At 43.0% G+C, this 26011-nt stretch overlaps 1 protein-coding gene across 3 annotated transcripts in view; it reads left to right on the top strand.

Annotated features, from left to right (window-relative positions):
* The first annotated feature begins 2084 nt into the window (after positions 1–2084).
* GNB4 (G protein subunit beta 4) overlaps positions 2085–26011 on the top strand; it is a 54175-nt gene continuing 30248 nt past the window's right edge. For 2 of the 3 annotated variants that reach the window (XR_012518832.1, XM_010337590.3), the window contains exon 1: positions 2293–2592. The gene's annotated coding sequence lies outside the window, so the exon portion shown is untranslated. Of the gene's footprint in view, positions 2186–2292; positions 2593–26011 lie in introns of those variants that run through there. The other variant, XM_039478797.2, reaches the window with a different exon arrangement.

Here is a 26011-nt window from a genome sequence, read left to right as displayed (position 1 = left end):
GGGGTTTCACCATGTTGACCAAGATGGTCTCGATCTCTCGACCTTGTGATCCACCCGCCTCGGCCTCCCAAAGTGCTGGGATTACAGGCTTGAGCCACCGCGCCCGGCCTAACAACTTGTTTTTCAACAAATAATCTTAACTCAACAACCGTCTCTCAAAGCATTATAGTATCTGGTAAATGCAAGTGCGCAAGGAACAAGGCAGAAAAGAATCTGAAGAAAGAATATGGGTCTGGGCATGGTTGCCTGTAATCCCAGTACTTTGGGAGGCTGAGGCAGGTGGTTCACCTGAGGTCAGGAGATCAAGACCAGCCTGGTCAACATGGTGAAATTCTGTCTCTACAAAAAATACAAAAAATTAGCCAGGCGTGCTGGCACATGCCCTTAATCCCAGTTATTTGGGAGGCTGGGACACCAGAATCTCTTGAACCTGGAGGCAGAGCTGACATTCTGCCACTGCACTCCAGCCTGGGTGAAAAAGTGACTGAAAAAGAAAAGAAAGGAAGGAAGGAAGGAGGGAAGGGGTCTTTGGAATTGATCCAATCTGTTGTTATGCAAGGCTCTGCCAGTACCTTCGTGACTCTGATAAATTAATCTTACTAGGGGATCAGTTTGCTTATCTGTAAAATGGGGATGAAACTCACACTTCGAGGTAATTATGAGGATTAAGTAAAGTATAAGAAAGCAGAGGCCGGGTGTGGTGGCTCACGCCTGTAATCCAAGCACTTTGGAGGCCAAGGCGGGTGGATCACCTGAGATCCGGAGTTCAAGACCAGCCTGACTAACATGGTGAAACCTCGTCTTAAAAACATAAAATTAATTAATTAATTAATTAATTAATAAAAAAATAATACTAAAAAAAAAAAAGAAAGAGAGCTTGGTCCATAATACACAATTTATGGACCAAGGCAACTATTTCCCTTTGCTTCCTCCTAAAAATGACAATGATAAAGCTCATGATTGAAGAATTCAATCACAAATAGTTACAGATGCAAAACACTAATGTCCCAACCAGCTCTTCGGACACTTCGATATGCAGAATATTTGGCATTTCTTCCCTTTCTTTTGAATAGAAAAATGCTCCTAATATTAGTGAAAACAAAAATTTGGGGGAAGAAACTATCCAGTTTTTTTTTATCGTAGGACCACGGCTGTTGCTGTTTGTCGTGACCTGGCTTTCATACAAAACCGTCACATTTTCTCCACCGTCGCCATCAGGGTGTGCCTATCATGGCATCGCCTCTTTCGAGGGACCAATAGAGTCATTGCAGGTGACAGCGGGAAGCAGCTGCAGAGGAAGCATTGGCGGCCGCGGGGTGCTAAGTCATCTGCCATGCTGTTCGAGCCTCTCTCCGGCACAGAAACGCCACCGAAGTCTCCGCGCGGTTTTCGCGCCCCAGGGCCGTTTCCTTAAAGCGTTTGACGTCAGAGCAGGAATGCTATAGCAACAGTCTGTCAAAGCGGAGCGAACCCGGGAGAAAAGCGGGGGTGGGGAGGGGAAAAACGCTCCCAGGCCGCACCGACTGCAGGAAGCAAGTTCGACGGATGCGTTTATCCTGTGACATTTTAAACAGAAAACCCCAGAACAATGTGGGGGGAAAAGCCCTCGGTGGAGACGCACGTGGTGTGAAACCCCGCGGAGAAGAGCGGCCGGCGGGAGCCGCGCCAGGCCCAGTGTCCTCGGAGGCCGCTTCCAGGCGCGCACGTGGCGGCGGCGCGTTTAACGCCGAGGCCGGCGTCCGACCCGGGCCTGCGGACTAGACACTCGGACCCGGCGGACTCGGCGGCGCGGGGAGCCGCGGGACCTCGAGGGAAGGAACCGCGGGGTCTCCAGCCCCGCCCCCCCGTCCCGCTCCCGCCACGCGGCGCCCGCCAGCGCCGGGAAGGAAACGGGCCGCGCCGCACCCCGAGAAAACGAAAGCGCGGGACGGGGGGGGGGGCCTCCTCTCTCAGCGGCGGGAAACGGACGGACAGCGGGAGCAGAAGCCGCGCGGCGCCCGCCCCGCCCGGGCCGCGCGCTCCGAGGGTCTGCGCGCGCCCGACACGGCCCCGCCCGGCGCGCGGAGTCGCTGCTGGGAGGCGCGGGCTGGGTGTGGCCGGCGGCTCCGGGCTCGGGGCTCGTGCGAGGCGCTCGCGGCGCCGGCTCCGCGCTCCAGGGGCTGCTGCCGCCCGGCGGACCCCCCAGGTAGGCGGCGGGCTCGGCAGCCACCACGGGCGGAGGGACCCTCGGGGCACCGCGGCGGGGGCGGGGCGCGGGGGGCGCGGGCGGAGGGACGCGGCGGGAACCGGCCTCGCCACCGCCGCCGCCGCCGCTGCGGGCACCTCCCGGGTCCGTACCGCCCGCCGCGGCCGCGAGGGGAGCTGCGGCCCGAGTCCTCCGGAGCCCCCGGCCCCCCTCACGCCCCGGGGACGCCTCCCGGGAGCCCGTGCGAGCCCGTGCGAGCCCCCGGAACGGCGGGGACCCGGGAGGCCGCGGGGAGGACGCGGGAAAGTCCCGCCGAGTGCGGGCCGAGCCCGGTGTTCCCGGCAGGTTCGTCCTGGAGGTGACACACGCCGAGTCGGGGCGCGAGGGGCTCAGGAACGGTGAACGCGGTGAGTTCGGTGCGCGGAGACGCGCGTCCTTCCTCCCCGCGGGGTTCTGCTTCCGACACGGGCTCGCCCTGCGCTCCGACGCGCGCTGGTGTCCGCTCGGGGAGACGGGCCTTCGGGGCTTTGAACCAGGCTTTCGTCTGCCGGCGCAGCGGCGCTCGGTCGCTCGCGCCCCCGGGTCCCCGTGTCCTCCCTCCCCGTCCCTTTCTCCTCCCGCGCAGGATGCGGGCGCGTCCTCCCCTCGGCACCCGCGGAGTTGCTGGCGGGTGGGTTGGCGCTTCCCGGGAAGTTTTCTCCAAACGTTCAAGGTCTAATTGTTGATCGGAACTTTTACCGTCGGTTCATCTAGGTGTTGCGAACTGAGTTATTTAAGTGCATCTTGTAGGACAGAGATAGAACACGCGCCGCTCGTTTAAGGTTGGAGGGAAATCGTTTCCAGTCGAAGAGGAAAACGACGGATTGGGCGCGTTTAGAATGGTGTGCTTTGAGTCTCTCCCATTGTTCATTTTAAAACTTCACTGTGAGGCTTTCGGTTTACTCCTGATCTCCTGGGCTCTGAAAATGGACTGTCTATTCCAGTATGTGGTTTAAAATCATTTTAAGATTTTCCATGTTGCGTTTTGGTTTGTAGATGAATTTGAAACAAATAGAAATTTTTAAAATACCGTCTTATTGAACATTGTCAATCCTTTGTATACACACTTATACAACTGATTAATATGGCTTGTGATACATTTAGGTTGGTTCATCTCTTTGTGGGCCCACAGACATTATTTAGGAAGTTATTCAGAGTCGTTGGCCATTGTTAACCTGTAGAATTGTTTCTTTTAAACAATTGGCATGTAAGTATGTCAGCACATACTTTTACACTTTAAAAATAGACTCGGGCAATTTGAAGGTTAAGAATTGGAACTAAGTGTTGGACATTTTTCTGCCCTTACCAAATACTGCCTGAGATGGTGCGATTTCTTTTCGGCATGTTATTGAAGACAGCTGGCTGTGTCATTAGTTTCTTTACCTTGCTGACTGTTTTAATCTGCATCTGTTACGGACTTGCTAAAATATCTCTCCTGAGCTGGAGCAGTACTATAAGTTATTCTACTTATAACTCACAATAACTTGGCATTATCTACTTCCACAAGTAAGGAAATTCCCTGTGAGATTTTAAGTAGCTTGGCAGTGGTCATGTAGCCATTAAGTAACTCAGCTGGGGTTCAGAGCAAGACTTCTGTGTTTCTAAAGTCCGTGTTCTTTCCTCTGTGCCATCAGGGCAGGAGAAGTGACCCTCAGTTTCTCATTAGCATGTGTGTAAAATATCCAAGACCTGACAGATGTGTTTGTTTTTCCAGCAAAATCACTATTGTCCATCCCATGTTTTTATTCAGCTCCTTACATCAACCATTCTCTTCTCACCACTCTACTCCTAGTTAAATGTCTTGTTCCAAGTTCAAAACCTCCCCTTTGCTAGGGCACAGTGTATCCTATTGATATTAACAGGTAGTGATGGCTTAACCATCTTGATAAAATAACACCATTTTAATGTGGGTTCTCTGGAGATATAGTTACAACTAATTTGGAAGGTTACAAACAGGATGGCAATGTATTTTGGGGTATGAGAACTCTTTGATATCCCTCAAATTAAACCAGAGGATATTTTGATACATATTTCCCTCTGCAATTTATCGTACTCTCTGCTACATCTTCAAATTGTCAGTTATTACAGAATCATTTACATTATTTTACAGTCTATCTCCAATTTTAAAATAAAATTTTCTTCATCCAGTGTTCCGATTCGGTGACTGCCTCATTTCTTTCTATTTATTTGTTTTTATAAATAGCAGTGGGATCTCACTGTGTTGCCTAGGCTGGTCTCAAACTCTTGGGCTCAAGCAATCCACCCACTTCAGCCCTCCAAAGTGTTAGAATTACAGACATGAGCCACTGCATCTGCCTCTGCCTCATTTCTCTACCTTACCTTGAGGAAGTGTAGTTTTTTGACAGAAAAAACAAGTACAGGAGTGATAACCAGGAACTATAATTAGTTACCTACATGCACTGGGTAGGTACCAAGTAAACAGGAACAACAGAAGGAATGACCTTGCTCTGAATACACCTTTTTGCATGGTTTTGAGGTTCGGAAACGAGTTTTTTATACGTTTAAAAATAAAATTAACAAGATGTGGAGAGTGGGACTCCAAAACTGAAAACAAACAGCAACAAACCAACTGTATTTCAGTGAATAACATAAACTCCCACAAGGTAAACAAACAAACAAACAAAAAACAAACCCAGGTAAGTTTTGAGACTTTTACTGTCTGCCCCTAATCTAAAGATTAAAGCACTGAAAAAATAATCTTGAACTCTGTGTAGTAGGCTGCTATTCATATGGTAGAGGAGTAGCAATTCTGAAACTACTTTGCCTGTATTGTAGGATTGAGCAAATGAGTAAATTCATTGATATTTTGGGAACTAGGGTTTTCACTGTGGAAGAAGAGAAATAAAAATATGAAACAGAATAAGGCAATGAAGAACTCTTGATTTTGGATTGGAATTAATGGTTTCAACATGATCTCATGATTAAAATATATATTCACATATGCATACTTTCATCTATTTCCTAGTTCTGTCTGATGTAAGGGCCCAGAAGCAATGACACTCTAGTACCAATGAACACAACTTATCCCCAATCTAAATGGCTGATTCCAGATCTGGGGCAGAGAAGATATAAGATGAGCCTTACATACCTTGTGCCACAAAGTAAGGACATGTTCCGAAAAAACAATGGGGACATGTCAAAAGGACATAGGACTAGCTGGAAGCAGCTGCCACTGACCAAATCTGGGAAAATTTGAGCATCAAAATGAATAATGATAGTAATAGATGTTAACCCACTGAATAAAAAAAGAATCCACAAGTCCGTAATAAATAATGAAAAGGGGAAAGCTTTTCCAAGTAGAATGCCAATTAGAAAACATAGAAGGGGCTGGGTGTGGTGGCTCATGCATGTAATCCCAGCACTTTGGGAGGCTGAGGCAGGTGGATCACCTGAGGTCAGGAGTTCAAGACCAGCCTGACCAATGTGGAGAAACCCTGTCTCTACTAAAAACACAATATTAGCTGGGCGTGGTGGCGCATGCCTGTAATCCCAGCTGCTTGGGAGGCTGATGCAGGAGAATTGCTTGAACCTAGGAGGCTGAGGGTGCAGTGAGCTGAGATGGTGCCATTGCACTGCAGCCTGGGCAATAAGAACAAAACTCCATTTCAAAAAAAAGGAACAATACAGTTAGAAAAATCATAGGTTTACAGCCATCATGATGATTAATATTTATTCAGGCAAGTGTTCAGGCAAGTGCCACACAGTCTGAAATGATCTCTAGATTAACAACCAAGGGGAAAACAGTAGCATCACAGTGGAGAAGTCTGACGGATGCTACCTTAACCAAGGGGTCAAAGTTAGTATCACCAGTAGTAGCATAATCATTTTCTTCATGTGCCTGAACCACGGACATTATTACTCTTCTGTGGTATTTCTAAAATGACCAGAATCTAACCACAAGGAAACAATTAGGGGACTTTAACTGAGGATTATTCGACAAAGTGACCCCCTTGTAATCTTCAAATATGTCAATGTCATGAATGACAGAAGGTAAGGAAGTATTCCAGATTGAAGGAAGTTCAAGAGACATGGCAGTTAAATACCCTGCGTTATCCTGGATTGGATGATTGCTTTGGGGAAAAAGAATCATTTCTCTAAGAACATTATTAGGATATTGGCAAGATTTAAATATGGAGTAATAGTGTTGTATCAGTGTTAAATTTCCTGAATTTGATTATTGCTTTGTGATTATATAAGAGAATGTTCTTGTTCTTAGAAGATAACACAAGCAAAGGGTCAAAATGTTTTTAGCTTACTCTCAAATGGATAGATAATAGTAACAATTCCATGTAGAGAGAGACCGATAAAGCAAATGTGGCACTTGGTAGCAATTTAGGCAAAGGGTACAAAGGCATTCACAATATTACTGTTTTCAGGTTTAAAATTTTTAGAAATGAAAAGTTAAAAATAAACTTCAAAAAATAACAGTGCAACTTTGCTTCAAAAATAAATATTTTGAAGATTCCATATAGGCTCTCTCTACTTCTACAGAATATGGAAGCATCTTCTTCTCAACCTACTCCAGAGAGACATTATCCCTCCTAGTCCATGAAACAGTTCTTCTCCAGGTCACCAGAGATGTCAGTCTTGTCAAATTAGATCTTCAGCCACATTTGACACAGGCAACAGATCATTCCTTCCTTATTACAGTGTTTTTCCCCTTGGCTTCTGGGACACCCGCTCTTTCTGATTTTTATCCTGCCCCATTGGCTACAGCTTCTCGTTATTCTCCATCTCAGTAAATGGTATGACCATCCACCAGTTGCTCAGGCTAAAAATTCTGAGTTACCCTAATTCCCCTATTTCATTCATCCTAAATCGATTCCCCCAACAACCAGTATTATGGGCTCTACCTTCAAAATCACTGCTGATTGCATCATCTTTTTTAAAAATTTAATTTGACCATTCCTATCACTAACACTGCCACTACCACCCTTGTGCCAAACTGTATTCTTCCCAGGCCTGGATGACTGCAGGAGTCCCCACTGGTTTGTCAGCCTTGTCTCCTAGCAGCCAGCATGTACTTTAAAAGAGGTAAATCAAAGCAGGTTGTCGCAGTCATCAGAACCCATTATTGTTAGACAAAATAAAAATGTTTTAGCCAGGCGTGGTGGTGCATATCTGTGGTCTCAGCTACATGGGAGTCTGAGGCAGGAGGATTGCTTGAACCCAGGAGGTCACATTTGCAGTGAGCTATGTTTGTGCCTGGGTAACAGAGCTTAACTTCATCTGGGGGAAAAAAAAAATTCAGGATTTTTTTTTTTTGGCCATGATCAAGAGACTGTGACTGGGCTCCCGTGCACCCTTCTAGTCTGATCTGCCGCTCTCTGTCCTGCTCACTGTCTTCAGCCTCACCATCAGCACGTCAGGTTAGTTTCTGCCTGGAATGCTTTCTCCCGATTAAGACATGGCTCATCCTCTCATTTCATTCAATCCTTACTTTATTTAAAAATAGCCTTCCTCTTCATCCTCTAACTTCTTGATGTTCTTGCAGTTTTTTTTTCTTGCATATGACTTAAAATTACATTACTGATGTGCTTTATTATTTAGACAGATACAGAAAAAAGCACCATGGCAATGGGAAGTTTTATTTGTTTTTTTTTTTTTTTTTTTTGAGACAGAGTTTCGCTCTTGTTACCCAGGCTGGAGTGCAATGGCGCGATCTCGGCTCACTGCAACCTCTGCCTCCTGGGCTCAGGCAATTCTCCTGCCTCAGGCTCCTGAGTAGCTGGGATTACAGGCACGTGCCACCATGCCCAGCTAATTTTTTTGTATTTTTAGTAGAGACGGGGTTTCACCATGTTGACCAGGATGGTCTCGATCTCTTGACCTTGTGATCCACCCGCCTCGGCCTCCCAAAGTGCTGGGATTACAGGCTTGAGCCACCGCGCCCGGCCAGTTTTATTTGGTTTACTACCGAATCTCTCGAGCTTGGAATATGTTTGGCACATGGTTAGGACTCAAATATTTGTTGAATGAAGGAATGAATGCATGAATTAATATTTGCTGTATCTTAGCTAATGCTGTTTCAAATGGAGAAGGCGGTTTCCAGCGAATCTTAGTGTTGGTGCTATGTAAGGTGTTTGGTGACGCTGCTAAAGCTTCTCTGGAAGCTAACAAGTTATCAACTTTGAGTGTTTTACATTGTCACCTTTCTTTTGTGTGCCCTCTGGTAGAGTAATGATAAGAAACGGCAGGTGAGTAGAATAGGTCAAGAAGAATCTAAAATGCAAGAACCTAGATCACAAACTGGATAATTAACTTAAAAAATAGATTTGAATTTTTTTTTTTTTTTTTTTTTTGAGACGGAGTTCCGCTTTTGTTACCCAGGCTGGAGTGCAATGGCACGATCTCGGCTCACCGCAACCTCCGCCTCCTGGGTTCAGGCAATTCTCCTGCCTCAGCCTCCTGAGTAGCTGGGATTACAGGCATGCGCCACCATGCCCAGCTAATGTTTTGTATTTTTAGTAGAGACGGGGTTTCACCATGTTGACTAGAATGGTCTCGATCTTTCGTCCTCGTGACCCACCCGTCTCGGCCTCCCAAATTGCTGGGATTACAGGCGTGAGCCACCGCGCCTGACAGATTTGAAATTTTTAATTTTAGTTAAGCCTCCTGAATAATTATAAGATTAAAAAGAATGAAAAGAAAATGAGCCACAGATTTGAAGAGATATCTGGGTTAGGATGAAAAAATAACCTATTTAGTACACCCGAAATGTTTGGATTACTTAAAGTAATTCCTACTTAAATATACTTCTGTCCCTTAAAATATTTTAATATTTTTTCATCTCTATTTCAAAGACCTCTTTTTCTCAACTGTAGCAATAATTTTGGTAGACCTTTATTGACTTTTTACCATGTGTCAGTTAACACACACAAGTGATGAAGCCAGTGTTCAAACTCCAGCAGTGGAGGACCAGAGACAGTGCCCTAAATCATCATGCTTCACTGCCACCTTTGTGCTTATGTCCTATGGGTGGTGCAGGGACCAACAGATTTCCTTTGGTGCAATAGTTAGAAAAATGCTTGGTAAGTACACAGCATGTGTTCCTCAATTCCATTTTTTTCAATGTACTTATAGAGAGCCTTTTCTTCCAGAATTGCTGAAAGATGTGTTATTTTATCTGGTTTGAAATAGAAATCACATGAAATGTTTCTGCACTCAGGTACTACTGACTTGCTAAAATAATACAAAGTTTCCCTTAGTGTACATATTTAATACTTATGGGAGTATCAGCTTAATTGTTCCCCCAATTTTGGCTTTAGCAGGGTTTGTTCATATACTGTGTAGTTATTACAAATGATATTTAATATACCTTACTTGGTAAGAACAAATTCCCACCGAGATGCTCATCTAACTTGCAGGAGAAACCCTCCAAAAGAGAAAGAATTCATTCAGAAGATATCATGATTCTTAGCATCTTTGCAAGTCAGTACTTAGAGCACTAACTGTCTTTTTAATAGCTGCATAATATTTCATTGTACGAATGCATCATATCTACTATCCTATTTATATTTTTGATTTTTTGTTATATAAACAATTGGTTAATGAATATCTTTAAATATTAATTATTACCTATTCAGAAGTGTTGGCCAGTTGCAGTGGCTTATGCCTGTAATCCCAGTACTGTGGGAGGCTGAGGTGGGCGGATCACTTGAGCCCAGGAGTTCAGGACCCACCTGTGCAACATGGTGAAACCCCATCTCTACAAAGAATATAAAAATTAGCCAGGAATGGTGGTGTACACCTACTCACCTGTCCCAGCTACTCAGGAGGCTGGGGTAGGAAGATAGATTGAGCCCAGGAGGCAGAGGTTGCAGTGAGCTATGATCATGCCACTGCACTCCAGCCTGAGTGACAGAGGAGACCATGTCTTAAAAAAAGAAAAAAAAGGAGGAAAGAAAATAAAAAGAAGTACTGTTTCTACTTTCTTAGCTTGTCACGAATTTTCAACTGTGGAAAAAATGGTGAAATCTGCTCTCTTTATGGAACAGATTCTATCAATTTCTCGATAGCTGAAAAAAGGGAGAATACTACTTTTGGAGGGACAAGGTGAGGACAGTGGTCCCTACCCTAATTGCTAGGCTCTTACCTAGGATTTAATTTTTTTTTTTTTATGGCAACACTTAGCAATGGCTTGACTCTTTTTTTTTCTCCTTTTTTTTTTTTTTTTTTTTTTTTGAGATGGAGTTTCGCCCTTGTTACCCAGGCTGGAGTGCAATGGCGCAATCTCGGCTCAGCGCAACCTCCGCCTCCTGGGTTCAGGCAATTCTCCTGCCTCAGCCTCCTGAGTAGCTGGGATTACAGGCAAGTGCCACCATGCCCAGCTAATTTTTTGTATTTTTAGTAGAGATGGGGTTTTACCATGTTGACCACGATGGTCTCGATCTGTCGACCTCGTGATCCACCCGCCTCGGCCTCCCAAAGTGCTGGGATTACAGGCTTGAGCCACCACGCCCGGCCTCTCCTTATTTTTAGATTGCGTTTTTCAACTAAATACCTTTACCCAGAAATTGTGTAAAATATGAAAATTGGTCTTTAACTACTTGGTAATGTGAAATAAAAAACCCAGTTAGGCAGCTTAAGCTGAATGAGGTTTTATGTCTAACTGGCACATTACATAAATTATATACATTGTATTTAGGATAGTTAAAATGGCTTATGGTGGCTAGTGTTTATAAGGAAATAATTTAAGATGTCTTATTCTGGAATTCTGTAAATGAAATTATGTATATATGTATGTATTTTTTGAGACCGAGTCTCACTCTGTCACCCAGGCTGGAGTGCAGTGGCATGATCATGGCTCACTACAGCCTTGACTTTCCCAGCTCAAGCAATCCTCCCATCTCAGCCTCTCAAGTAGCTGGGACTATCGGTGTGTGCCACTGTGCAGGTGAAATTGTGGATGTAAGTGGAACATGGTAGGCTGTTAATTACTTGAGGAAACTGCAATTTGTCAATAAGGGATCTTAATTATCTGCATTACTTATTAAATGGGGCTCTAGGGAACCTGTTGAGAGAAAAAAAAATTCTGAAAAATGTGATCTTGCTATGTGGTCTAAAAAGCAAAAACCTTAGTATTTAAAAATTTTAAACTTAGATATTAGTTTTCATAGTTTGTGTAATCTTTACTATGGAAATTAAAATTTATGAACAAGCGAGTTCATTAGGTTCATTAATTATTGAATATATCACCAAGGAAACATTTTTTGGGGAAAAAAAACAAAACCACAAAGACTCATCCTTGCTGTAAGATTTAAAAAGGTAGAGTTAGGTTATCGTGTAAATTTTATTCATGTTTATATGTTGACTCACCTTTTAATGCAAAAATTTTTGGAAAGATTTTAGAAATGACGAGACGTTATGTGAGGATGCTGAAGGATCGGGTATTGTGTTCTCTGAAGGCATTGAAGAACAGTCTTGGTATATAGAGACTTGGTAGAGAGTGTTGAAGGATTAAAACATCAATAGGAAAATCAGCAGTAGAACAAAACTAAATGGGACTAAATGTAACTAAAAATGAATATTCTGTCCAAACCACATGGTGGGGATAAGACCCTTCGAATGATAGATTCTGAGAACGTTAGTGGTGGGGTAGAAAATTGGGGATGGAAGGAATCCCAAATAATTTGAGTTATCAATTAGCTGCTGATCTGAACCTGAGACAGGGATTGTATAATATTTTGATAAACTATGATCCTGAGGTAGCAGAAATGGGTATCAGCTCATGTCATAACAGCATCACCATAAGTACACTTACTTGTTAACTAAAACTTACAAAGCTTTATCTTACAGGTAGGCATGATGGCTTTATGTTAAGAAAAATGAAATCTACAGTAAAAGATACTGGATGCTGTATTCTGCTTCTACTTATTATCAGTAACTTTAAGATATTTTACTTTTTTTTTTTTTTTTTTTGAGACAGAGTGTCACCCAGTCTCCCAGGCTGGAGTACAGTGGTGAGATCTCTGCTGCAACCTCTTTATCCCAGGCTCAAACGATTCTTGTGCCTCAGCCTCCCAAGTAGCTGGCATTACAAGCATGCGCCACCACACCTGGCTAATTTTTGTATTTTTAGTAGAGACGGGGTTTCACCATATTGGCCAGGCTGGTCTTGAACTTCTGACCTCAGGTAATCCAACTGCCTCAGCCTCCCAAAGTGCTGGGATTGCAGGTGTGAGCCACCATGCCCAGCCATAAGATATTTTACTTTCATTAAAGCTATGAACACATGGAATTTTAGGCACCTTTCCATGACTATGTTCATTGCACAAGTTACATTTTGTCCTTTGAAGCCAAATTAGCAAACAAGCTCAGTGGTGATGCTTGTGAGGCAGTCGTCAACATTTGTTGGATGAAATTCTGATAACCCCAGTTGTTGTATTCTAACCCTTCAGTGGTGGGATTGATGTTTAAAAATTTTACATGTAACCAAGAGTAATATATAACCAAGTCTGGTAAATTTAAAAGGTGGTTTCTGGTAAAACAAAGGCAAATTATGTGACTTTAAAGTGATATAAGACTGTCAGATGTGGTGGATCACACTTTAATCCCAGCTACTCAGGAGGCTGAGGTGGGAAGACCACCTGAGCTCAGGATGTTGAGACAAGCCTGGGCAACATAGTAAGGATCCCATCTCTAAAATATTTTTTTTTTTAAATTAGTTCGGCGTGGTGGTGCATACCTGTAGTTCCAGCAACTTGGTAGGCTGAGGTGGGAGATTGTTTGAGCCACTGAGTTCAAGGCTGCAGTGGTGAGCAGGGATAGCAGTGCCATACTGCTTTAACCTGGGTAACAGAGCAAGACCTCATCTCTTTAAAAAAAGGTGACATAGGCCGGGCGCGGTGGCTCAAGCCTGTAATCCCAGCACTTTGGGAGGCCGAGGCGGGTGGATCACGAGGTCGAGAGATCGAGACCAACCTGGTCAACATGGTGAAACCCCGTCTCTACTAAAAATACAAAAAATTAGCTGGGCATGGTGGCGTGTGCCTATAATCCCAGCTACTCAGGAGGCTGAGGCAGGAGAATTGCCTGAACCCAGGAGGCGGAGGTTGCGGTGAGCCGAGATTGTGCCATTGCACTCCAGCCTGGGTAACAAGAGCGAAACTCCGTCTCAAAAAAAAAAAAAAAAAAAAGGTGGCATAAAACTGTGTGACTTGGTGACACAGAGATAGCCACATGTGGTCGTATAAAAACAAATCCAAGAGATGGTAATGCTTGAGTGGATCATGTGAGAAGAGACAGGCTAAGTGTATGATTTTAAATCTACATAATCATAATTTATGTTTCTAATGTTTAGTTCACAGAATCTTAGAATACTAAAACCAGAGGCTCCTCTTAGAGAAGGTAGTTTTAAGATGTCCTTCTATTTTACAGAGCTGACAGTAAATTTATAACACTTGCTACTTTTTTTTTTTTTTTTTTTTTTTTGATACGGAGTTTCACACTTGTTACCCAGGCTGGAGTGCAATGGCGCGATCTCGGCTCACTGCAACCTCCGCCTCCTGGGCTCAGGCAATTCTCCTGCCTCAGCCTCCTGGGTAGCTGGGATTACAGGCATCTGCCACCATGCCCAGCTAATTTTTTTTGTATTTTTAGTAGAGACAGGGTTTCACCATGTTGACCAGGATGGTCTTGATCTCTTGACCTCGTGATCCACCCGCCTCAGCCTCCCAAAGTGCTGGGATTACAGGCTTGAGCCACCGCGCCCGGCAGCACTTGCTACTTTAAGTAGTAGTACAGATGAAAATATAAGCACACTAAAAATGGGTTCAGTGAATTCATGGACAATGGTTTCAAAACGTATTGTGTAAAATTTAAGAGAAATCCTTCATATGTTGAGTTCAGCCACATTCTCATAAACATTTGGTTTCAGGTTCTGTCATAGCACTTACACACTAATATAATATAGTCATGAGCCCTATAATGATGTTTCAGTCAGCTGGGTGAGATGGCTACGCCTGTAATCCCAGCACTTTGGGAGGCTGAGGTGGGTGGATCACTTGAGGTTAGGAGTTCAAGACCAGCCTGACCAACATGGTGAAATCCTGTGTCTACTAAAATACAAAAATTAGCCAGGCGTTGTGGCGGGCACCTGTAATCTCAGCTACTCTGGAAGCTGAGGCAGGAGAATCGCTTGAACCCAGGAGGTGGAGTTTGCAGTGAGCTGAGATCGCACCACTGCACTCCAGCTTGGGCACAAGAGCGAAACTCCGCCTCAAAAAAAAAAAATGTTTCAGTCAATGAGTGCACTGTATATAGGATGGTGGTCCCATAAGATAATATCTTTTTTTTTTTTTTTTTTAAATGGAGTCTCACTCTTTTACCCAGGCTGGAGTGCAGTGGCGTGATCTCAGCTCACTGCAACCTCTGCCTACTGGGTTCAAATGATTCTCCTGCCTCAGTCTTTCAAGTAACTGGGATTATAGGCACCCGCCACCCAAGCCTGGCTAATGTTTTGGTTTTGTTTTGTATTTTTAATAGACACAGGGTTTCACCATGTTGGCCAGGCTGGGCTCGAACTCCTAACCTCAAGTGATCCACCTGCCTTGGCCTCCCTACATGCTGGGATTACAGGCATGAGCCACCATGTCCGGCTATACCGTATTTTTACTGTCTTTTCTATGTTTACATATGTTTAGATCCACAAATATTTACCATGGTGTTAAAATTACCTGCGGTATTGAGTATGCAGTACAGGTTTGTAGCCCAGGAGAAGAGGCTACAGAGCCTATTGCTGTAGAGCCTAGGTGTCTAGTAGGCAGTACTATCTAGGTGTGTGTAAGGGCACCCTCTGATGTTTGCACATTGATGAAATAGCCTAAGGACCTGTTTCTCAGAGCATATTCCCATCACTAAGTGATGCATGGCTATATTGTTACTTACCTGTTTTTCCAATGGATTCGTGTTTCTAATGGGGTAGGTTTCTGTGCCTAGCATGGGGTAGGTGTTAAATACATGCTTGTTGAGTGGAAGAATTAATCATGTGATGATTTAGATTGACAGTAGGTCAGAATAATACTCAGTATGTACTTTTAGGAGTATAGGTTAAAATAATAGGAACAATACTGAAGAAAATCCTTTTGAAAACTTTCCCAAAATGTTGACTGGAAAAGAGCTTAAACTTACTCATTTAAAGTGGCTATTGCGGGCTGGGCGCAGTGGCTCACACCTATAATCCCAGCACTTTGGGAGGCTGAGGTGGGTGGATCACAAGGGCAAGAGATCGAGACCATCCTGGTCAACATGGTGAAACCCCGTCTCTACTAAAAATACAAAAATTAGCTGGGCATGGTGGCGCGTGCCTGTAATCCCAGCTACTCAGGAGGCTGAGGCAGGAGAATCGCTTGAACTCAGGAGGTGGAGGTTGTGGTGAGCCGAGATCTCGCCATTGCACTCCAGCCTGCGTAACGAGAACGAAACTCCATCTCAAAAAAAAAAAAAAAAAAAAAAGCTGCTATTGCATCTCTCACTCTCTCTCTTTCTCTCTCTCTCTCTCTCTATATATATATATATATACACACACACACATATAATTTTATATTTCCATATATATAGAATTTAAAAAAAATACACTGAAAAACTAGAAACATTAACATTATACTTAAGATGTGTACTCTGCATTAGGTTTTAATTCCATAAATTCCTATTCATTTTCTGTTCTTATGCATGAAATTTTACTGGGTAATGGAATTTACCAACCCTGTTTAGATTTCTGAATTGACATACCCTGTTCAGTGTCATAACCTCTATTAACCAACGTGTTCACCCCAAATGGATCCTTTTTTTTTTTTTTTTAACATGGAGTTTCACTCTTGTTGTCCAGGCTGGAGTCCAAAGGCGTGATCTTGGCTCACCACAAGCTCCACCTCCTGGCTTCAAGCAGTTCTCCTGCCTCAGTCTCCCATGTAGCTGGGATTACAGGCACTGCTGCCACGCCCGACTAATTTTGTGTTTTTAGTAGAGATGGGGTTTCTCAGTGTTGGTCAGGCTGGTCTCTAACTCCTGACCTCAGGTGATCCTCCAACCTCAGCCTCCCAAAGTGCTGGGGTTATAACGGTCATGAACCACCACACCTGGCCTGGATCTATTTATGATACATGGAGAAAGAATTTCTTTTTCCTTTTGGCCAATGTATGCCTATGTGTGGACTGATCACATTGTGCCTGTCCAGAAAACAGAATCACAAGTTCTTTTAAAAAATAGAAACATGTAGCCGGGCACGGTGGCTCAAGCCTGTAATCCCAGCACTTTGGGAGGCCGAGGCGGGTGGATCACAAGGTCAAGAGATCGAGACCATCCTGGTCAACATGGTGAAACCCCATCTCTACTAAAAATACAAAAAAAAATTAGCTGGGTATGGTGGCGCATGCCTGTAATCCCAGCTACTCAGGAGGCTGAGGCAGGAGAATTGCCTGAACCCAGGAGGCGGAGGTTGCGGTGAGCCGAGATCGTGCCATTGCACTCCAGCCTGGGTAACAAGAGCAAAACTCCATCTCAAAAAATATATATATAAACATGTAAAAGTCAGTTGACATTTCAGAGTCTGAGTACCTTTTTAATTCCAAAAATACATGAAACGCTATTTTTTTGGTATTTTCTCTTGTACTTTGCTACTTTAACAAAGATTAATTTAAGTCTTAATTTTTTAAAAAAATGTTTCAAGTGTCTCTTTTTTCAGGTAGCATGAGTATTTTAAGATAAAAGAAGACGGCTTGGTTCCTAACTAAGCCTCTCCTTTCCGACCTTGGTATTTATTTCATTCTTATATTTCTTTAAGAGTACAGTAAGACCAAAGGAGGTACAGCTACCCACCAAAAATCACAGTTCTGTCCGCTGTATCGTTTCCCTGGAGGAAAGAGAAGATAATACCTGAACTATGTCAAGGAACTAATTGTTAATGATTTCTGTGTAAAAGCATTTTAAGTTGGGAGTGTTGAGAAAATTTGAAATTTACATGGGAACTTCTTTTCCCTTTCTGAAGCCATTCTTCAGGAAAAAATTCAAATTCTTGTCACAGTTCAGATATGGGAAATTATTTTGCTTTATTTTAAAATTAGTAAGAATGAGATTAAAGTCTGTATTCCCTTTATTGTGTAAATCAAAGAAAATGACCGAGGCAGGTCTCAGTCATTTTAGGAGGTTTATTTGCCAAAGTTATGGACATGTGCCTGGGAGACAGGTCTACACCTTTCTTTGAAGGTGATTTTGAGGGCTTCATTATTTAAAGGGGAAAGGGCAAGATGCTGGGAAGTACACAATTTTCATGTGAGAAGTGGGTAGGGGAAAATAGTCATTCATGCCTCTGTCTGGCTCAGCGAATCTGCATTTTTACATAAGACATCATAGACAAATAGGGCAGAGGAAGCAATCAGATACACATTTGTCTCAGGTGAGCAGAGGGATGATTTTGAGTTCTGTCCTATGTCCTCACACCTGTGAAGATAAGCTGTTGATTTAAATTGCCATGGTGAGCTTCAACAGAACCGCTTTAGGGTAGAGATCTGGGGGCCCACAAGGAATTTCCTCGTGGGCAAAATCTGCGGGAGGGAGGTATGTATGTAGCTTTTCATCTTTGTAGCCATCTTATTTAGGAACCAAAATAGGAGGCAGGTTTGCATGACCCAGCTTGACTTCTTTTGGCTTAGTGAGTCTGGGGTTCCAAGATTTATTTTCCTTTTACAGATGTCTTTATATTTAAGTATTTGTTTTGTCTGATCAGAAAGATTATTTAAATGCCAGTTTCGTGGTTTTTAGGAAGTGATTAATGCATGAACACATGTTCTTGAATTTTCCTCCAATCAAATGATCGAAAACTGCTTGTGTGAATAATAACTTAGACCAGTGGATCTCAAACTCTAGAGAGCTTCAGACTCACCTTGAAGACTTGCTGAAACACAAATTGCTGCGTTCTACCCTCAGGGTTTCCAAGTCTGTACTCCTGGGAAGGGATTTATAAATTTGCATTTCTTTTTTTTTTTTTTTTTTTTTTGAGACGGAGTTTCGCTCTTGTTACCCAGGCTGGAGTGCAATGGCGCGATCTCGGCTCACTGCAACCTCCGCCTCCTGGGTTCAGGCAATTCTCCTGCCTCAGCCTCCTGAGTAGCTGGGATTACAGGCACGAGCCACCATGCCCAGCTAATTTTTTGTGTTTTTAGTAGAGACGAGGTTTCACCATGTTGACCAGGATGGTCTCGATCTCTCGACCTCGTGATCCACCCGCCTCAGCCTCCCAAAGTGCTGGGATTACAGGCTTGAGCCACCGCGCCCGGCTTTAAATTTGCATTTCTAACACATTTCTACGTAATGCTGATGCTGCTGATCCCCATACTCTGAGAACCACTGATTGAAACTGTTCGGTTAAATTAGTGTCTGTCAACCATGGTTCTGCCCTTCCACACTCGAAGGATAGAACGTTAATAGTAGCGTGTCCATATAAGAGTCGAGGCCTTAGAGTGGGGATGGGCCACAGAGGCAGGTGCTGCTGATGTGGTAGGGCAGGTATTGAAATCTTCAGCATGTGGATGTCGGTTGAGAAAGCCCTTCAAATGATTGGTGGTTTTCTTCCTATCCTCTCCTGCCCTGTGAAACCACTCTCCTCTACCCCTCAATAAGAGAGTCCTGGTGCAGATGAAACAGTGCTCATGGGATCGCTTTAGTCCTCATCCAGAAAATAAAACAGCCTTTACCAACAGTTACCCCAGTGCTTCTGAAGGAGTTCAGAAGAAGTAGCTAAATTGCAACACAGCTGAAGTGCAAAGACAAGAAAGGACTTCTTTCTGGTGATTTCTTTTTCCATTTTTGTTTAGACCACTGTAGTATTATATCTGTTGGTCAATCGATCGCTGTAAATGTTAGCCTGAGAAGTGTTCGTGGTTATAGCTGCTTTGTATATTTCCCTTGCTGGGCCAAATTAGCTCTGACTTAAATTTCCAAAGACACTTAAAAATGTGTATTGTTTAATTCCCAAAACAATCCTTTAGGGGTAGAGATCCCACAGTTCAGATGAAGGAATGGAGGCTTAGAGTAGTTAAAGAATTTCTGGGGTCACACTGTAAGTAGTCATCTCTGGCTCCATGAGGTTGTGTGAACTTGGCTAAGGTCCATAACCTCCATGTGTAAAGTTTCCTCATCTGTAGAATGCGAATGATACCAGGACCTACTTTCTGAAGTTGTTTTGAGAACTAAATAGTTACACAGAGCTGTGCACATACAGGTAATAAATGCTCAATAAACATTATCTCTTGGTTGGCTAACTCCTAGTTAGTACTTTTAAAGTTTGGGGTAATCCTGCCTTTTTTTTTATTTGACGGGGGTCTTACTCTGTCACCCAGGCTAGACTGTAGTAGCACAATCATAGCTCACTGCAGCCTCGACCTTCAGGGCTCAAGTGATCTTCCCACTTCAACCTCCCAAAGCCCTGGGATTACAGGCAAACACCACCACACCTGAGTAATTCAAAAAAATTTTTTGTGGAGATGGAGACTCGCTATATAGCCCAGGCTGGTCTCAAACTCCTAGCCTCAAGTGATCTGCCCACCTCAGCCTCCCAAAGTGCCGAGATTACAGGCATGAGCCACCGTGTCTGGTCTATCCTGCCTTTGTGCCAAGTAATCCTTCTCATGTATATTACAGATCAACAGTCTCTTATCAACATTTTAGAAACACCAAATACTCTGAAAACTACAGGTTTTTATTCTTTTCATAAATCATTTAGTGGCAAAATCCTATATGACCTGAACTCATTTGGTGACTCAGACTGTAATAACACGAAGCTATTGCTTATTCTGTTTTTCTTTTCTTTTCTTTTTTTTTTTTTGAGACGGGGTTTCGCTCTTGTTACCCAGGCTGGAGTGCAATGGCGCGATCTCGGCTCACCGCAACCTCCGCCTCCTGGGCTCAGGCAATTCTCCTGCCTCAGCCTCGTGAGTAGCTGGGATTACAGGCACGTGCCACCATGCCCAGCTAATTTTTTGTATTTTTAGTAGAGACGGGGTTTCACCATGTTGACCAGGATGGTCTCGATCTCTCGACCTCGTGATCCACCCGCCTCGGCCTCCCAAAGTGCTAGGATTACAGGCTTGAGCCACCGCGCCCGGCGCTTATTCTGTTTTTCTTTCGTTTGATACAGAATTGCTCTGTTGCCCAACGTGGAGTGCAGTGGTGCTATCTTCACCTCCCAGGTTCAAGTGATTATTATGCCTCAGCCTTCTGAGTAGCTGGGACTGTAGGCTCATGCCACCATACCCGGCTGGATTTTTGTGTTTTTAGTAGGGACAGGGTTACACCATGTTGGCCAGGCTGGTCTTGAACTCTTGGCCTCAAGTGATCTGCCTGCCTCAGTCTCCCAAAGTGCTGGGGTTATAGGCTCTTAGTCTGTTTTTTTCCTACCTTGGTGAATATGCTTGACATTTTGCTGCAGAAATGTTATTTCTTGACTGTGTGGGTGCTGCTCTGGGGTCTGGTTGTGGTGTTATGCCAATACAATGAACATACTTTTCTAAAACCTGGAAACTTCCAAATTCTGAAATCTGTGTGGCCCTAGGGTTTGGCGTCCCCAAACTTTTTACACAGGGGGCCAGTTCACTGTCCCTCAGACCGTTGGAGGGCCGCCACATACTGTGCTCCTCTCACTGACCACCAATGAAAGAGGTGCCCCTTCCTGAAGTGCAGCGGGGGAGCCGGATAAATGGCCTCAGGCGGCCGCATGTGACCTGCGGGCCGTAGTGTGGGGACGCCTAGTTTAAGGAAATGGATTATGGGCCTGTGTGTGTATGTATTTATATGTCTGTCTTCCCTTTTAAACTGTAAACTCCTTGAGACCGGGGCCTAAGTTTTATTCATATGTAGCCCCAGTTCCTGGCACATTCAGTAAATATTTGGTGTGAGAATAAACTCTACCAGGATGTAAGTTAGGTGAAGGGAAATAGACTGGAGGGCAGTGCCTTGTTTATTTCCTGGAACACAAAACAAACTGCCTTCAGTTCACAAGAGGTTGAGCTGTTTTACTTTAGGGGTATTTAAAAATGCTCAGTGTAATGAGTAACTTGGTAACAAAACAAAAAATGAGATTAAAAAAAACAACAGTTAATATTGTATGCTACAATTTCAGCATCTGCAACTTCTCTTTCCTCTCATATCCACTTGTCCCATGCAGCTGTAGGTTTTGGCTAACTTCCTGAGAAAGAAAGCCACGTGGAGATGTCTGTTATGGAATACTTGGGGTGCGTGGACATGTGTGTTTTAAAATTTCTTGGTTAAAAAAATCATAAAAGCGCCGGGCGCGGTGGCTCAAGCCTGTAATCCCAGCACTTTGGGAGGCCGAGGCGGGTGGATCACGAGGTCAAGAGATCGAGACCATCCTGGTCAACATAGTGAAACCCCGTCTCTACTAAAAAAATACAAAAAAATAGCCGGGCATGGTGGTGCATGCCTGTAATCCCAGCTACTCAGGAGGCTGAGGCAGGAGAATTGCCTGAGCCCAGGAGGCGGAGGTTGCGGTGAGCCGAGATCGTGCCATTTCACTCCAGCCTGGGTAACAAGAGCGAAACTCCGTCTCAAAAAAAATAAATAAATAAATAAAAAAAATAAAAGCTTTAAATATTGTACCTGATTCATTATGATTTTAAAAAATTATAAAGTATAAGAAATATAAATTTGTGTTGTAAAAAAAGTAGAACATTAGAAAATTTATAACAAATTTAAAATTATGAATAGACTTTTAGAGAAGCAAAAGTAGTTTATACTTATATTTTTAAAGTACAGTTTAAAATAACATTTTAATGGCTTATATGAGCTTTCATGATTAGTATGAAACTTATTCGTAGCTAAGAAATACTTGTATTCTCTTGTACAAGATTAAAATGTGTTCATGAACACAGCAGTATAATTGTACAGCCTGCATAATGCCTTGCTTCACTCAAAGTTCTGTGGACATTTTAAGATCGGGAGTGAGAAGGCCATTTGAATTATCCAAGTGTATTTTTTTCCATTTTGTTTAACAAATTGGCTTGGATACAATGGCTCGTTAGTATCTTGATATTTGTAACTGGTACAGCTAAACTTTTAAAAGATAACTGATATGTTGCTTTCTGCTCAACAGTGCTTTCACTATGTGATAATTATTTAAAATGTGTTCAATCAATCAAGTATTCGTGTTGAAACAGTACTTAGTCAAGCAGTTACAGTAACAAAATAAAAGCACTGTGTTTATGAAACAATTTATGTTTCATTATTAGTTTAAAATTGCCTTAGTCAGCAATGTTAGTCACTTTAAAGATTGTGATAAACAGCTCCAATGTGATCTTGAGCAAAAATCACTCTTGGTTGAAATTTTTTGACTATTACACTATTCCCTTCTGATCTTTTTTGTAAAAGAAAGGGATAGTGCGTGTATCTCATATTCCTCTTTAGCTTTGCTTCTTCCTGAGTGGGAAGTTTCTTAAACTAGCTTGATGAAGATAGAACCCTGGGAAACATAAATCAGTATTTAAATAAATGGAGGAGAAGTTCCCGCAAAGGTAAAGAGAAGGAATAAGGAAATACAAGGATAATCAGAGAAGTAGGGTTCATGAGAGCCTTCCGAAGAAAGTTTCAGTAAGAAGTGAGATCATTAGATTGAGCAAAGCGGTCTTAGGATGCCCTTTGAAAAGAGGCTCTAAGGCAGAGTGGTTAAGAGCCTGGGTTTCAGAGTCATATGCCTGGATTCAAATCTGAGCTCTACCTCTCATCCTAAGCAGGTTATTTAACCTGACTAAGCTTCATTTCTTTTTTCTTTATTCCGTTTCATTTATTTTATTGTTCCCAGTGGACTTCAGGTACAAAAGTTGGATAAATTGTAAATATACTTAGCTTTGATGCATATAGCACTTACTTTTATATATTTATGTTTGCTTGGTTATTTTATTTATTTTTAAGACATAGGTTCTCATTCTCCTGCCCAGGCTGGAGTGCAGTGGTGCAGTCATAGCTTATTGCAGCCTTGAACTCCTGGGCTCAAGTGGTCCTCTTTCCTCAGCCTCCTCTGGAGTAGCTAAGACTACAGACATCCACCACTCCATTGCATCCATTCTTTTTTTTTTTTTTTTTTTGAGACGGAGCCTCATTATCAGCAGGCTGGACTGCAGTGGCATAATCTCGGCTCACTGCAACTCCACCTCCCAAGTTCAAATGATTCTCCTGCCTCAGTCTCCCGAGTAGCGTGGACTATAGGTATGCACCACCACACCTGTCTAATTTTTGTATTTTTAGTAGATAAAAAGTTTCATCATGTTAGCCAGGGTGATCTCGATCTCTTGACCTTGTGATCTGCCTGCCTTGGCTTCCAAAGTGCTGGGATTACAGGTGTGAGCTACCATGCCTGGCTTTTTTTTTTTTTTTTAAGTTAGACAGAGTGTTGCTCTGTTGCCCAGGCTGGAGTGAGTGGTGTGATCTCAGCTCGCTGCACCCCTCTGCGATTTTCATGCCTCAGCCTCCTGTGTGTCTGGGACTACAGGTGCACACTACCACATCTGACTAATTTTTATATTTTTAGTAGAGATGGGGTTTCACCACATTGGCCAGGCTGGTCTCAAACCCTTGGCCTCAAGTGATCCTCCTACCTTGGCCTCCCAAAGTGCTGGGATTACAAGTGTGAGCCACTGCATCTGGCCCATTGTGTGCATTCTTAAGCAATGTATTATTTAGTGGTAGTTGTTTTTTGAGTTTTGTAAAAGGGATGTGATGCCAGTATTTCTCTTCAGGAATTTGCTTTTTTTTTTCTCTTATCATTATGTTTAAGATTCATCTATGTTGCATATAACTGTAGCTCATTTGTTTTCACTGCTGTATAATTCACTGTGAAAAGACTACAGTGATTCATTCTCCTGTCAGTGGGCATTGGTGTTCCGGTTCATTGTATTGTAAGTAGTGCTGTATGAACACTGTTAAATCCTGTGCACATGCACTATAGTTTCCTTAGGGCTTATATACGCAGAAGCAGAATTGAATTGTCAGGCTGAAAGATACACATGTTGTCACCTTTGTTAGATGTTGCCAAATTGCTTCCCCAAGACTTGTCTATTGACTATGTCCCATTTCTACAACCTTGCCAACCCCTGGTTGAGATATGAAATGTTATTAATCTAATAGATTGAAATTCTCTTATTTTAATTCGCGTTTCTGATTCCTGAGGTTGAGTGTCTTTTCATTTGCATGTGGTCCTCTGCAGCTTTTCCCGCTGTGGTTTGCCAGTTCATATCTTTGCACATTTTCCTATTGGATTGTTAGTCTTTTTAATAATTCATTTGAAGTAATTACTTTTAAAATTCTAGATGCTAGTTCATTATTTGAATTTTAGCTTACAACTATCTTTTCTGTCTGTGACTTGGTTATTTTGGTTTTTTGTGCTTTTCGGGTATCTATGTTCTCATCATAGATGCCTTGTATTTACTCAGCTGAAGCTACTTGCTTTTTTTCACCTTTAGAAACAGGGTCTCTTTTTGTTGCCCAGGTGTGAATGCAGTGGTGTGACTGTAGTTCACTGCAGCTTTAAATTCTTGTGCTCAAGCAGTGCCCCCACTCAGCCTCCTGAGTGGCTGAGACTACCATGCCCAGCTGGAAGCTGCTGGCTCTTAATAGTTGTCATTTCCTCATCTCCCCAGTTTTCTCATATATAAGGATAATTGTAAAAATGGTTGGCAGTGGATGTGTCTGTATGGTGGGGCTGGAGGGTACAGCTGGTCATTGAACTCTTGGTAAGCCTTTGGGGAGATTCTGCTCCCCTGTGTTGAAAGCTTTTGTTTAAAAAAATTAGCATGCGTGATGCCTTTTTGTCTTCATCTGTGGGGCCCATTTATCAGATCTGTGTTATTGGGAGAAGTCTCACTCAGTTTTCTGTTATGTGTGTAACTAGTATAGGTGAAAAACTTTCTGCCTATAATTGCTTCTTGTTTTTGTCATTAATTCAGGAAAAGTCTGATAAGTGAGAGAGTGTTTTTTGGTTTACTCCTTTCTCAGACTGGGATCTTGATTATTTTAAACTTTCAATAAGGAACGTTGAATTAATTGATGCTGCAGTTAGTCTCCCAGGCCAAGGCCCAGTGGAGGATTTCTTCAGTGGTGGGGGACTGTCTTGCCAGTTTCTACCCTCCTCCACTTTCTGCAGTGTTCTTTTACCCACATCACAAAGCTTTAGAAATCCTTTTGTCACTTCCCTGATTTCTGTTTCTTATTAAACTGTGGATGTAAAGGAGGGCAAGTGGTTAGATGACTTTGTTTTCTACTGTCAAAATGTGTCACTAAAGACCTTCACTTCCCTGAATTTACGCATGCTTTCGATAAACCGCTGGAGGGAACTACTTACTAAAGCATACCTGATGTAATAGTGTTCCCAGGAATGAAAACTTTTACAGTCACGTTATATGCGCAGATTGGCCACTTTGGATCTTTGGCTTCACACTATAATTTACTAGGACTGGCCATCACCTGGGGCATTCGTGGCCTCTTTTACCCTAGTCAGCCTCCAGGCTTTTCTGAGAGTGGTTTATAATCTGTTGGTCTGTGCTAGAGTCATGCTTTATTGGTATTATCAGGAATCCAACAGTTGGCTGAGCAGAAAAGATCACCAAAAAATCTGTGTAATCGGAATGTTCTCTCTCTCAAGTGACAGAATGAATCAGTTGTGCTTTTTTTTAAGAGTGAAAAGTTAGTTCCTCTTTTTAGCAGCAAAAAGGAAAGGGGAAAAAAGGGCAGCTTTGACATTTCTTTTCAGACGTCCAAAGAAAG

This window comes from Saimiri boliviensis, chromosome 8, assembly GCF_048565385.1.
Source record: "Saimiri boliviensis isolate mSaiBol1 chromosome 8, mSaiBol1.pri, whole genome shotgun sequence".
NCBI lineage: Eukaryota > Metazoa > Chordata > Mammalia > Primates > Cebidae > Saimiri > Saimiri boliviensis.
Note: the sequence above shows the minus strand (reverse complement) of the source record. Positions and strands in the feature narration are given on the sequence as shown.